General features: G+C 46.2%; 1 protein-coding gene across 16 annotated transcripts in view; it reads right to left on the bottom strand.

Annotated features, from left to right (window-relative positions):
• The window catches only part of TLN2 (talin 2), a 471505-nt gene that overhangs the window by 419628 nt on the left and 39484 nt on the right, over positions 1-12393 (bottom strand). For 2 of the 16 annotated variants that reach the window (XM_084967235.1, XM_021094269.2), the window contains exon 1: positions 11529-11640. The exons of the other annotated variants lie outside the window; for them this stretch is intronic. The gene's annotated coding sequence lies outside the window, so the exon portion shown is untranslated. Of the gene's footprint in view, positions 1-11528; positions 11641-12393 lie in introns of those variants that run through there. 16 annotated transcript variants of the gene reach the window in all.

Below are 12393 nucleotides of genomic sequence, written 5' to 3' on the forward strand. Positions count from 1 at the left end.
TGTTTATCCTTGACATTTAAGTCCCCCGGGTGTTTGGGCGGAGGCCCCTAAGGTCGAGACACATCTCCCCACCTCTGCCCCTCTACTTGGGGCTGGTTTCCCAATGCCTCTTTCAGCATAATTCTAAAATAGAAACCAAGTGACCTAAGCTGTAGTCTATTTCAGAAATTATGTCAAACACATCTGGACAAGAAAATGCTGCCTGGCAAGGGCTTCTCCTTGGCGCTTAGTAAGCTAAAGTGCAGACACTTCTCTGTCCCCTGCCAATTGTGAGCCATCTCTGGAGTCAGCAAGTTTCACAAGAGGCACAAGTATTTTGTAAACATACATTTCAGTGAATAACCTAAAGGAATTTAAATTAGTCATGGCCAAGTAGTAGTCTTAAATGTAAGTATTCAAATTCACTAAAGGACGTCTAGTGTCGTCAGCAACCTAGTCAGAGCTCATAAAACACCTTCTGTAGTTCCCTCGACTCTAAAAACCTAAAACTCTCCAACATTTAAGAGTAAAAAGAATCAAATACAGAACACCTAACACACATTAGCATGCTTCTGCATGTTTTTGAAAGTGCTCTCACACATTCTCATACATAGATGGTACATGATTATGGTACCCTCTATACTTCCAAACCAAGGTAGCTGAAACATGTTGAATGGTACATAGAAGTTGCTCAGTAAATAATGGATCAATGAGTAAAATTTATCTTTGAAAAAAACAAGTTTTCCAGAAATATGGGGCAAGAAAGTAAACAAACATCTCAGGCCAATTTTCATGTACACAGATTAAGAAATCCACTCATGGAGTTCCCGTCGTGGCGCAGTGGAAACAAATCCGACTAGGAACCATGAGGTTGGGGGTTCAGTCCCTGTCCTCACCCAGTGGGTTAGGGATCCAGCGTTGCCCTGAGCTGTGGTGTAGGTCACAGATCTGGCATTGCTGTGGCTCTGGCTTAGGCCGGCAGCAATAGCTCTGATTAGACCCCTAGCCTGGGAACCTCCATGTGCCATGGGTGCGGCCCTAAAAAGACAAAAAAAAAAAAAAAAAAAAAAAAAGAAAAGAAAAGAAAAAAGAAATCCACTCACAAATTCATTTATTCAATCCTAGCTCTCCACAACTCACAAACACTTCTCTTAAAAACTGACTGAGCCTTGTTTTTCCCACTGTCACACCAAGTCATTTTCTCTTCAAGTGGAGGATTAATTTTCCCATCATGTTTACTGTACTTCTTTTCTAGAGATTTTCTCTTATTTAAAGTCTAATAAAAGCACAGTATTTAAAAATTTAATTACTCACACACACACACACAGCCCAGCTACTATTACAGCAGAATGACTCTGAATCACAAGTGAATTTGTTACCTGACCATCTGGAGCTAAAAGAGCAACATGTCCCATTGTGGGGATGCTCCCTACGTGTCCCACTGATGCACAACAGAGGATGTGGTTGGGGCCATGCTCAGGGTCTGAGGCCAAGATAGCTTTATCTCCTATGCATTCCTATCCCAAACATTGTGTCCAGCAGAAATGAAATCCAAAAAACATGAACAACAAAGCTGGGGATGAGGGGCATAGAGGTGGATGTGCATGGTTTCAGGTCTCCCATTCTCCAAGTTGCTCATTTTTTCTATTTCTGTACATAAAGACCCACAGATGCCATGTTCCCTTTCTCCTCTTTGCACCTTCTCCCAAATGGGGAAGGCTCAAGAAAGCTGCATAAATTTGCTGAGTTCTTAAGATCCCTTTAGCATCCAAACTTGAACCACCAAACTCAAACAAGCCACTTGTCAATGTTTGGTTTCAAAATTCCAGAGTCTGAGACGACATGTGGTCCTTCCAGGCATAAACCCTGAGAAACCAAGTAAGTAGTACAGCCACAGTTGTAGTTACTCAGCCTCGGAGGGGGTTGTTTTGGTGTCCTGAGGCTATGGCACATGTTCCAATTGCCTCATTATGTAATTACCTAATTTCATGTTTAATATGTCAGTGTGCGGTCAAATTATATCCAAAAGTATGTAGGGGAGGGTGTTGGGGCTTAACGAGGCATTTCCCCATAGGGCTGTGCTGCTCTGATCTCCAATTCAAACACCTAATGCTACTGAACTAGGTCTTTTTTTCCACTGTAACTGTATATATAAGTCCCTCATCCAAGGTGGAAAGCTGAGTGTTCACCACCACGTGTCCCCTCAGGTTGTGACCAGGGCTCAGGGACACTCTGAGTAGGCAAAGTCCTCTGCTTAAGCCCCATAGAGAAGATGCTGACCTGTTCAAGGGCATTTTGTAGGCCTGGGGTGCCACAGCAGCTCAAGGTCATTATTTCTCAACAAGAAGGCAGAGCCAGGAGTTCCCGTCGTGGCACAGTGGTTAACGAATCCGACTAGGAACCATGAGGTTGCGGGTTCGGTCCCTGCCCTTGCTCAGTGGGTTAACGATCCGGCGTTGCCGTGAGCTGTGGTGTAGGTTGCAGACGCGGCTCGGATCCCGCGTTGCTGTGGCTCTGGCATAGGCCGGTGGCTACAGCTCCAATTCAACCCCTAGCCTGGGAACCTCCATATGCCGCAGGAGCGGCCCAAGAAATAGCAACAACAACAAAAAGACAAAAGACAAAAACAAAAAAAAAAAAACAAAACAAAAAAGAATCCAGAGCCAGGTATCCAGTCTCTTGGCTCCTCCCTTGCAATTTATAATCCAAATTACCACTATCATCTTGGGAAGAGTTGAAAGAAAAGATGTTTTTCCCTCATTTTCCCACCTCCTCTAGAAAGCCTTCGAGACTTCAGGAAAAATTACTCTCTTCCCTGGCTAAAATAGTTTATCACTCAGTAACTGTCCCAAGAAATTTATTCTGAATTATTCATGCTCCTTCATTACCTTGAAATTGCTGCCTCCGTCTAACAATCTGGCTGCTTGATTCTAAGTATTGAGCCATATTTTATACTATGTTCACATCCACATGAGTCTATATAAAAGGCAGGGCACCAGTACACACTCAGAACACTGATTAGCTCCATCAACTGAGTCTCTGACAGTAGGATGGGTTCTCTCCAACACTCACCTCATCTCCTGCAGAAGCAAAGCTACTGTGCCCAAAAATGTGGATGCAAATTATTAACTCACACAAGTGTGAAACTTCCCAACAACAAACTGCTCACCCATAAGTAACCCAGATTAAGTGCTATTTAGAAGACAAAAGTCCAGGAGAGAAAATAAAAGCTAGAGTCCTAATTGGGGTCAACATTCCCTAGACCCAGAGAGCTTGGACAGGAAATGGCAGTTGTAGAGTTGGTTTTGCTAGTCTTTCTGTTTTAAATTGACCCAATAAAACAAGTATATGGTTTTCAAACTCACACAAATTTGCTCTCCACTTAAAGAGACAAAATAGTTGTTTAACTTTCCAGACATGGTATGTTCCCCAACGTCCATTTAAACTGTAATGGAATTGTTTCCCTTTAAAAACACCAATAGCATCAGTTATTGCTTATGCTAGAAAGCTACTAAAAGTAGTCCAAATATGTAAATACTTATGACTAACAGATGCCTAATTTTTCCTTTTTTAAACCTATACACTTTTAGAACACCAATAACAAATGTTGTTGTTGAGGATGCAGAGCAAAGGGAACCCTTGTAGGCTGTTGACAGGAATGCAAATTGGTTTAACCACTATGGAAAACAGTATGGAGCGTTCTCAAAAAAACTATAAATAGACCTACCATTTGAGCCAGCAATTCCACTCCTGAGTATGCATTAAAAAAAAAAAAAAACCACTAATTTGAAGATACATACATCCCAATGTTCACAGCAGCATTATTTACAATAGCCAAGAAATGGGAGCAACATAAGATGCTTCATGACCATCAAAAGATGAATATGGATAAAGAAGTTACTATGGTATGTGTATATACACACATACTTATACACACACAGTATTGCAAATAAAAAAAGAATGAAATTTTGCCACTTGCAGCACATGGATGGATTTGGAGGGCATTATGCTAAGTGAAATATCAGACAGAGAAGGACAAATACTGTGTGATATCACTTTTATCTGGAATCTAAAAATCTAACAAACTAGTGGAGTTCCTGTCATGGCTCAGTGGTTAACGAATCCGACTAGGAACCATGAGGTTGTGGGTTCAATCCCTGGCCTCGCTCAGTGGGTTAAGGATCCGGCATTGCCGTGAGCTGTGGGGTAGGTTGTAGACATGGCTCGGATCCCACGCTGCTGTGGCTGTGGCGTAGGCTGGCAGCTGTAGCTCCAATTAGACCCCTAGCCTGGGAACCTCCATATGCAGAGAGTGCGGCCCTAAAAAAGACAAAATATATATATATATATAACAAACTAGTGAATATAACAAAAAAGAAGCAGACTCACAGATATAGAAAACAAACCAGTGGTTGCCAGTGGGAGGAGAGAAAGGGGAGGAGTAATATAAGGAGAAGGGATTAAGAGGTACAAACTATTAGGCATAAAATAAGCTACAAGTATATATTGTACAACAGGGAACAGAGCAAATACTTTGTACTATTAGTGGAATATAACCTTTAAAATTGTCAGTAACTATACTGTACATCTATAATTTATATAATATTATATACCAATAATACTTCAGTTTTTAAAAAACACCTACACTTTTATATAATCAAAAAAACTTGAAGACCAGAGTAAATAAGCTTTTTAAGGTATCACTAAGTTAGAATTATCATAAACTCAAAATTTTTCAGTCTAGATGAAGTTTCAGAAAATTTCTGCATTTATAAACTATGTGGAAATCCTAACCAGTGATCTTAGATCACTTCTACAATGAAAGGATAAAATCCTTCCTGGGAAAATTTCAGTTTTATTGTCTGGAATCATCCTTGCCAAGTAAGTTGAACAGAGGTATGGATACACCAGCATTCAGTTGTGTTTGCTTCTAGATTATTTCTAGAGTTTCTGATACAGGCGTGCCCAAGGTTTTAGGAATTCATAAAATATTAATGACCAAATCATCCTGTGTACCTTAACCAGGAGGTAACCATAACACCTTCCAGCTTCTACCCCCAAAACTAATTCTAGCTGTTGGAGTTCCTCAAGACAACTTCCAAGCTCCTTCCTTTCTCTAACATCTCTGATGGTCACTGCTATTTCTATACACTGACCAGAGTGAAGTTCCCCCTGAACCATGAACCTGGCAGCCAAAAATTCAAGGATAACCATACCCTGTATAATCATGATAGGTCTAGAGTGAGGAGGGGCAAGGAACTATTCTTAGTGAAGCCATGCCAGAAACCACAACGTGGGTGTGGGCTAATACAATTTTAACACGTGCTTCCTATCAACTCTAAGACTTCAAATTTTATTTTTTCTTCCTTGTCTTTCTGTCTTTTCTAGGGCCATACCCATGGCATATGGAGGTTCCCAGGCTAGGGGTCTACACCGCCGCATCTGCAACCTATACCACAGGTCACGGCAATGCCAGATCCTTAACCCACTGAGCAAGGCCAGGGATCAAACCGGCAACCTCATGGTTCCTAGTCGGATTCGTTAACCACTGAGCCATGATGGGAACTCTTTTTAAAGCAACTGAATGGAATGGTTGGGTGTTTTCACACCAATTAATCAGTTAACCCTCCTGGCTTCCCAGCACAGCTATGCAGATGACCCCGGGCAAGAACCATCACGCCCACCCCTCAGTTTGCTGCAACCAGGCATCTTCTCCACTGCCTTCCTAGGATAATCCCACTACAACAACCACACCCTTCGAGGGATATTCAGGACTCACCCTGATCCCCAGGCCAGAGCAACAAAGGCAGGTTGCCTTGTGCAAGCTATTCCAGTACCCATAGTCTCCCCGGAAGACTATGAAGAATAGGGTCCCGGTCCCACCCAGACAGGCTCCACTTCACTGAATCTAGTTAGGTTTGCATTTTCAAAGCTCCCCCAGGTGATTCTGGAAGAGCAGCCAGGATCAAGAATCATTATATGCTAAATCTGTATTACTATTAACTTAAGGGACACATGATAATCTTACCTACAAGACAAAGTGGTACTCCTGGAATTCCCATACTTGCAACTTAACAAATGACATACAACACCTGTCACACTCATCAACACTCAACTGCCATTCCCAGAGGTACCCAATAGCTTCCACACGCTGTCCTTTTGGAGAAAGGAACACAATTCTTTTCAAAAGCCTTTTCTCTTCTCAGTAGCATGTTCAGTAGTGGGAAAGAATCTAAAGAGATTCTACTACAATAAGGAAAACCAAACTGAAGCCGCCCACTCTGGCTAGAGTGGGCAAGGGGTGAAATTGCCCTTGGGATGGCCAGCAGTCAAGGCAGGTAGGTTTGCGTGCTATCTTTCTTGAACCAAGTTTACAACCCTGCTCCTACGGCTGTTCTTAAAATAAATCCTAGACACACAAACATTCTGCCTACATTAAACACAGGCCACAGAAACCTTATGAAGAAGGCAATGTCTGTGCATCCACAAAGACAAACAAACAGAAAGTGTTTCTGGGTATAAGCCTCTACTGTTCCATCAACCCAACTCAAGCTGCAGGTTAGCTCTCACTAGACTTAATGCCACCACAAGGCAGCTGTGACTTCCTCTCCCCACCACGCCCCTCCCATCACTCCTCCACGTAATTCCTGAAATCCTTTGTAAACCTGCAAATCTATGAAGGAAAAGGAACATTCTAAATTATTAAACATTAATTTATCTTCCAACAAATAAATGAATCCCTCACCCTCTCAGGAGTGGACTGTGAAAATGCATTTGAAGAAAGCAGAGAGCAATGGAATGGGACCAGGGGCAAAGGAGGGGAGGGGATGAGGATGAATATCCAAGAAAAAGAGGCTGAGGTTCTGATGTCTCACTTGCAAGCCTCATGAATCCTCCCTTCAGAAGCCAAGGTCACATGGCAGCAAGGGGATAACACAAGGGTCAATCATCCCACAAAGATTTAAATGATGCCTCCCCAAGTACTCAGCATTGGGCCAAGCCCTGAAAATGTTCCCTAAAGAGTTTTGAGGAAATTCTAAAAGTGATTGAAAATGGCACCAAGATGGCAAGTCAGACAGACTCCCAAGGAGGAGGCCCCAAAGCTGAGATCCAATTCACTTGTCCTCTGGCTGTTCAAGAGGGCAGGAAGGGCAAACTGCCAGGGTGCGGGCAGGAAGGGCAAACTGCCAGGGTGCGGTCTTGCACGCAGAGCTGGATCACTAGGGATCTGGATCCCAAAGGCCTTGTTCAGAGGCAAGGAAGGTCTGACCCAATCTGCAGGTCAGAGACTCCTCTGAGACCACAGCCTTCGAGGACAATGGGAGGCAGCAGGATCTTTGATGTACACAAAAGCTGTGCTTAAGGGGGTGACACCAAGTGTAGGTTTCTGCTGGGAGACCCCACCTCCACCCCAGCCCAAGGTTTGGTGCAGACTTTCAATCTGGCCACACTGCCAAAAAGAGAGAGAGAGGAAGAAACAGAAAAAAGGGAGGCAAGACTTGTTTTGTGAGTGTAGCAGCAAAAATTGTTCTTTAAAAAAAAAAAAAAACAGGCACCACAGAGTTCCCATCATGGCTCAGGGGAAACAAATCTGACTGGTGTCCTTGAGGACACGGGTTTGATCCCTGGCCTCGATCAGTGGGTTAAGGATCCAGCACTGCTGTGAGCTCCGTTGTAGGTTGCAGAAGTGGCTCTGATCCCGCACTGCTGTGGCTATGGTGTAGGCCGGCAGCTGTAGCTCTGATTCGACCCTATCCAGGGAACTTCCATGTGCCACGGGTGCAGCCCTAAAAAAAGAAAAGAAAAAACCAGCACCAGGGAAACCCTGCAGGGCCCTGTGGGGCTCCTGGGCACGAGCCTTCTCTGTGTCCCCCATTTCTTGTTTTTAAGAAGTAAGCTTCAGCCCCCACGACCTTCCCTGAGCTCCAAAGGGCAGGTTCAAACAGTTTCTAATCAGCAGAGGGAGGGGATGCAAAGGAGCAGTCAAGAAACAAAAGTGCAGCCTTAGGGCAGGGTCACAAATCCTCTTCAAGAAATTTACATAACAACATCTTTGAGATCTTCTGCAGAACTAAAACCCCCAACAAATGAAAACCAGAGAGGAGGACCACCAGAACCAATCCTAGGGCCAGTAAACACCAACTGTGAAGAACAATGAAAGCTTGCTCCCTAACCCTTACCTACTCCCAAACTGTAAAACCACTTCCTATTCTCTCCCAAAGCACAGTCTTTAGGGCATTAGCCTGTTGTGGCCTCCTTTGCCGGGCAAAGCAACAAACTTTTTTTTTCCTCTTTCACCCAAAACTCTGTCTCCACGTGGACAGAGACTGAGTTTCAGAAACACCAGCAAAAAACCCCAACCTCCACAGCAACACCATGCCTTGAATCCAGTTTTAGGATGGAGCAGTCAGAGGAAACAACTGCAGACAAACAAACACCCATTGAGGCAGGACTCCAAACTGTTTCACCCCTTCTGGAGGCCTATGATCTGCCTCCTTGACACTGTTCCTGCACCCCAGATTTCCAGCTTCTGTTGGCAAGGGAGCAGGGCTGGGTTTATTCATTGGTCCACCTTAGTGCCCAGAATGGAAAGAGGACTCAAAGCAGGTTGAGTTGGTGGTTCCCAACTGGGGAGATTTTGCCCACTCTGACCCCCATGGGATGTTTGACAATGGGTCAAGATGTTTTGGCTATGACAACTGAGGGAGGAGGGTGCCACCACCATCTAGTGAGCTGAGGTCATGGATGCTAAACATCCTACACAAATGCACAAGACAGTCTCCCTCCCGCAAGTAGAACCCATCAGCTCAAAATGTCAACCGTGCCAAGGTGAAGGAACCCTGCGTCAAATCAAATAAATGTAAGACTGGCAGCAAAGGGCTCAGAGTGAGCAGTGGGGCAGGCACCTCTGGGACACCTTGGTACCCACAAGGCTGGGCCTGCTGAAGAGGGGAGCTAGGGAGTAAAGGGCCCACCCCCCTCCAACTAGGCCATGGCCAAGTTTCGCCAGCCTCTCACCTCAACATTCCCTTCCACTGTCTCTTCCTTCAAGCTCCAACTGGGGAGGGGGACTCACCCCAAAGCACTCATGATGTAAATGGTATCAGGAGTTCCCACTGTGGCTTAGTGGGTTAAGGACCCAACGTAGTCTCTATAAGGATGCAGGTTCAATCCCTGGGTAGAGGAGCCAGCATTTCTGCAAGCTGTGGTGTAGGTCCAGATGTGGCTCAGATTCTGTGTTGCTATGACTGTGACATAGGCCCACACCTGAGCTCCAATTCAGCCCCTAGCCAGGGAACTTCCATATGCCTCGGGTGAGACCCTAAATAGTAAAGAAAGGAATAGACATACCTCAGAAGGGGGGCTACCACAAGGGCAAAGTATAAGAAGCCTGGCCACAGAGGCTAAAAGCCACACAGATCTTTTTATGCCCCCAGCCGTAAATCAGAGCAGACCTCCCCGCCACCCCCACACACACATAGTTCCTGGGAGCTGCACACTTTCCCAGCCCTGCTCGCCAGACCCCTAATTCCTAATACCTGTGGGAAACAAGCGGCCGAGCCCTCAAGGGGCCTGGAGCCCTCCCCTCCCCCACACCAACAGCCTCGGGTCCTGCTCCACACCTCCACTCACTCCCCCTTTCCATCAGCTCTGCCTCACCAAGACCCTCTGAATTAGTCCCTTCTCTCCCTCCTCTAGCCCTTTTGCCACCATCCAATCCAGGTCCCTAGTATTTCTCACCCAAAAGGTGGCAACACCCCCCAGACAGAGCCGGCCTTTCCAACCCTATGGTAAGAATGTAGATGTGGTGTCTGGGAGGCTTGCTAAAAATGCAGACTTAGGAGTTCCTGTCGTGGCTCAGTGGTTGAGGAATCCAACTAGGAACCATGAGGTTGCGGGTTCGATCCCTGGCCTGAGTGAGTTAAGGATCCGGCATTGCCGTGAGCTGTGGTGTAAGTCTCAGATGCAGCTCAGATCCCACATGGCTGTGGCTGTGGCATAGGCCAGTGGCGACAGCTCCAATTAGACCCCTAGCCTGGGAACCTCCATATGCTGGGGGTGCAGCCCTAGAAAAGACAAAAAGACAAAAAAAAGACAAAAAAAAAAAAAAAAAAAAAAGCAGATTTAGTAGCTCAGGATGAGACAGAAGAATCTTCTGTTTACCAAGCACACAAGACATTTCTGACCCAGATGCTCCCAGGCCCTGAAGGGCTGGCACTGTGCTCAGCTCTGCGTCCCCAACACTCACCGCAAAGCAGGGCCTCCCAGAAAAATGTCTGCTGAAGGAATTAAAATGCACACACTCACTGCAGACCAACTGGAAACCATAGCAGACAGACAAGACTAAAGGACCAGCTTGTTCCCAGCACCCCTGTCCAATGACACCAATGACCTCAAGAGTTATACAAATGTCCACCTCTGAGCCTCAGTGCCCATTATCATAAAAAGAACACACTGCCCTGTCCAGACTGAGATCTGAAAGGCTCTTGTCCACATTGCTTCTTCTCCTTCCATCCCAATCCCTTCCCACAGCAGGTGCCCCCCCACTCTCCCAGACCCTGCCCACCTCCCCTTCCAGTTACAGCCTAGGCACTGAGGTACCTACCCAGCTTCAGACTGGGCCAGGGCCCCAAGAGAGCAGCAAGGGCTTTGTTTCTCTGCCTCTCCTGAGGTACAGGGCCTAGTAAATGCTTGAGAAAACGGCAAACTCAAAAGGGGACAAGAAGAAAGGTGAACTGTTGCTGCCTTCACCTTTCCCCTAACCTAAGCCATGATACAGGCACTTGACAGCACAACACAAAGGCCTGGAAGGAACACGCAAGTGACAGCAGAAGTCAGTCACTTATCAGACACATCACCAGCTTCTCCAAGGCCTTTACCAGCCAAGTTCTAGGATCAACACTTTCAGGTAAATGCATCTTGCTGGGTCATGTTGCGTGGCCTCCCACACACTGGGGAAAGGCAATTCCCTCAACCAACTCTCCTCACCCTCACCCAGTAAAAACATGGTTTTAACTGGTCGGGTGGCCTGAGATGGAAATTCAAGACAGAAACAAAGCATCAATGGTTTTAATGCCTTCCAACAATTCTAATACAGGTCTGGCCTGAAGGCTCTCTACAAACGATTTATTATACAGGGGGCAATGAGTAGTTCATCCCCAAAACAGGGATGGTAAGTTAACTGCAGCAACTATCACTAAAAGCAATGCGACAAAAGCTACACACCAAGTGGGTCCTGTAGAAAGAAGGCAGGTAGGCTAGACTCGAGTTGTGGTGTACCAGAACTTCCATGAGGTTTTTCCAGCCGGTGGAAAAGCTCTCACACAACTTATACAACAAAGCCCAGATATGTCCTATCTATGGGAGGCGATGAATATCAAAGAAGGATGATTTACTCCCTAAATCACAGAACTGATGAATGGAAACCACTGAATGCTAGCCGGCATCCGCAAGAAACCAAATGCTCTCATAAAAACCCACCCAGTCTCTGGGATGCTAAGATGGGTTTATTTCATGGCCAGTTACCAACAAAGTCAGTGCCACTTTACCTCCACTGTGAGATGAGGCCAAGGGTCTCCATGAGTGAAAAGGACAGACCAGGCTGCTAGGTGGATGCACAGAGCTCAGAACACCACGTAAGGAGACCACGCCCGGAGGTCCTGAGCTTTCTGCCCCCACGGGTACTTAGCCCTGGTTGCTCATTAACATCAGCTGGGGCTGGTGTAGGACAACTAGGGATGCTTGGGCTGCAAGGGTGTTACAGATGAAACCCATGACGGGGGTGGGGTGGGGCTTGGGGTGGAGAATGGGCACTGGTGTGGTTTAAAAGCGCCCAGGTGAGCCAAATTAGCAGTCAAAATTGAGACTCACTGACTGGTCCCCAGGAGGAAGCCAACTACACAGCTGAAGGAGACCTAGCTGTAGTAGCTGTGCGAGGACGGCTCCCCGCCATCTGCAGCCAGACCCACTTCTCCCACCCGCTGCAGACCTCACTCAGAAAAAGACATGACCAAAGCTGCCTGGGTCTTCCCACTTCCAGTCTTTCCTACAGCCACACACACTAACAGCCACCTCCCAGAGGAGGCGCCCAAGCCATGGGCATCAGTAGGGGAACGCAAGGCACAGCAAACCTCAGCATAAAGTTTGTCTCTATCATCTTTAGGCTTAAGAGAAACAATCAGGGAGCATGTGCTCAGCCAGGCCTGATGCCCAGTGCCTCACGTGCACATTCTGGTTCAATCCCACTCCAACCCCCTGGGGCTGGTAGCTGTTATTATCCGCATCAGACAGATGAGGGAAGTAAGGCATGGACAGTTATGAATTTCATGACTTACAGCAAGTTGTGGCACTAGAACCAGGATTCAAATCCAGGTGGTGGGGCTCAAAGTCTTTGCTCAAATGCTTCCAACCATT

This window comes from Sus scrofa, chromosome 1 (assembly GCF_054392235.1).
Source record: "Sus scrofa isolate SSC_HxYL_T2T_F1_AM1 chromosome 1, Sscrofa_HxYL_maternal_Yorkshire_Landrace_v2.0, whole genome shotgun sequence".
In the NCBI taxonomy this organism is placed as follows: Eukaryota; Metazoa; Chordata; class Mammalia; order Artiodactyla; family Suidae; genus Sus; species Sus scrofa.